Raw genomic sequence first — 2,538 nt, 5'->3', positions numbered from 1 at the left:
TATTATTGTTGTTGTTGTTGTTGTTATATGGCAGGAGGACCTAATGGGAAGAGGAATTCCTGAGTGGGGATTTCTAAAAAAAGGACTAAAGGCACAATCACAAACAATTCCAGTGAAGAAAAAAATGGACAGCAAAACAAACTGAGTTTTTTAAAACACAGGCCTCACTACCATATATGTGGGCAAATTCGAATGAACCTTATCTTTGTTACAGTTTAAATATTCCTCTGAATGATATAAATGAAACTATCCATGAAAGAAATAGCAGAGGGTACAATAATTTTATTTCCTATAATATTATTATTTATTCTAAGTATATACTTCCCTTAAGGTTACTCATAGTTAATAAAAAAGCATTAATAGTTAAAACTAATTAAAATCACCATTAATTAGCTTAAATGAGGTGTGTCTGCAAGGAAGTTGTCACCAATGTATATAAAAAAGGGCCTTCTGTCACATGGTTATAGCTATTTTGAATTTTTTTCCCCTCCTCCCTGAAGCTGTTGGCTCAACCTGAGAGGTCTGCATTAAGAGGAAATTGGTACTAAGAACTGATACATAATAATTCCTCAGCTCACCCTCTTTTCTCAGTCATGTTTTTTATTATTGTGAATCAGAAAATTCTGAAGTAGCTCCATCATTAAAATTGGACAAGGGCCAGCAAGCTGAAGCACAATCCAGCTAAGAAAATCCAGACAATCCAGAACTACTGGTAATAAAAGGTTCATCTGTCCAGGTGGGTAGTGTTCTACTTGTTCATGATCACGTTGCACTTCCCCTTAAAGACCAAGTCTGCATCTTGGGAATGTTTCTAAAGCCTCACTTTATCAAGGTGCATGGAGATTTGAGAAAGGTCTAAATTTAGGGTCAATTGAAGCTGACTGCTATCTGGCCTGTTCATTATCACCTGAACTGAGACTAATCAAATGGTGTTGTTTGAGACAATAATGTAATCAATTGTGCTTCTGCCCAATCTCCAATAAGCATATTTTGTGCAAAATCATTGCTTTATTTAGAATATGCTCATTTAAGAGGTATGTCAACTGAGATATGTAGACAACATAATAAGAAACACTGTCTTTAATTGGCATGCCATTAAGGTATTCCCTAACATATAGGTCCTGTCATCAGGTCCCAGTTTGGCTTTAGAGGCTCTTCTAATTAAAATGTTCTGTGGACAACTCTTGTTAATAGCATGTATTTCTCTAATTTGTCCCATCTGTTCTTGCACAGGAATTTAAATGGCAAAGTAGTAGTAGATAAAGGTAAAGGTTTCCCTTGACATTAAGTCCAGTCGTATCCGACTCTAGGGGGCGGTGCTCATCTCCATTTCAAAGCCGAAGAGCCGGCCTTTGTCTGTAGACACTTCCGTGGTCATGTGGCCGGCATGACTAAACGGAATGCCGTTACCTGCCCGCCAAAGCGGTACCTATTAATCTACTCACATTTGCATGTTTTCGAACTGGTAGGTTGGCAGGAGCTGGGACTAGCAATGGGAGCTCACCCCGTCACACGGATTCGAACCACCAACCTTCCGATCGGCAAGCTCAGCAGCTCAGCGATTTAACCCGCACTGACAGGAACAAAGTTAATGTAAATGGCCAGTGCCAACTGGTCATATGTGGGCATGGAATGGAGAGCAGCACATACAGACATAGATATCATTATGCCCAGACCCCCTCTGGGCTTCTCTTGACTGATTTAGGGTTGCTTTTATAATGTGTGTGTCTTCTGCCAATCGGGTTTCCTGCATTAAACTTATATCATATTTGAACAAGGCATCTGCAAAGGCAGTATCCTTTTATTGTTTCATCAGACAATATTCCAGGAAATAAGGGCTCTGAAGCCCAAGGTGGGGAAAGTGTCATTCTAAATAAGCGGTAAGCTTCCCTCTGGTTTGATCCTCCTTTGGGACATGCGTGATTTCACTGAACTGAACCTCAGAGGCTGTTAACTTTCCCGTGTTGGAATGAACCAGTTTCCCGTGTGGAAGAAACCTCTTGAACATGCAATGGCAGCAATACCAGGATTTTACTAGGTGGGGGAATTCCACCCCTTAAATTACAGGAACTACTGCCAGGCTTGCACTTTAGGCAGCAAAAATACTCGTTAAAAAGTGACTAGGAAGGTTTTGACTTAGTGCCCACAGCAATAAAGTTTATCTTTTTAACCAAACCAGTGGTTCACCACTGCTATTTTCCTGAAATGCTTTTGAACTTCCCAGATTACTCTGTAAGCCTTTGGAGCCCATCTAAATAGTCCTGATCCTGCTTGGCTTCCAAGACCAGAAAAGTCCACCAGGTGCTGCCAGAGGTGGATTTAAAGAAGCATTACAAAACCTGAAATGCTGTTGTGTCTACATACAATTACCCTTACATCCATCTTGTTTAACATTAAATGGAAACTGTGATTAAATCTTGTATTTCTGAACATTTTATGGTTGGTGGCCTGAATAACATTTACATTATTATTCAAAAGAGCAATAATTAAGGGACAATTATTTCCACTTTCTAATGGTGTTTATTCAAATATAATCCA

Source organism: Candoia aspera, chromosome 4, assembly GCF_035149785.1.
Source record: "Candoia aspera isolate rCanAsp1 chromosome 4, rCanAsp1.hap2, whole genome shotgun sequence".
NCBI classification, from domain to species: Eukaryota; Metazoa; Chordata; class Lepidosauria; order Squamata; family Boidae; genus Candoia; species Candoia aspera.
The sequence above is the reverse complement of the archived record's forward strand: the minus strand, read 5'-3'. Positions refer to the sequence as shown.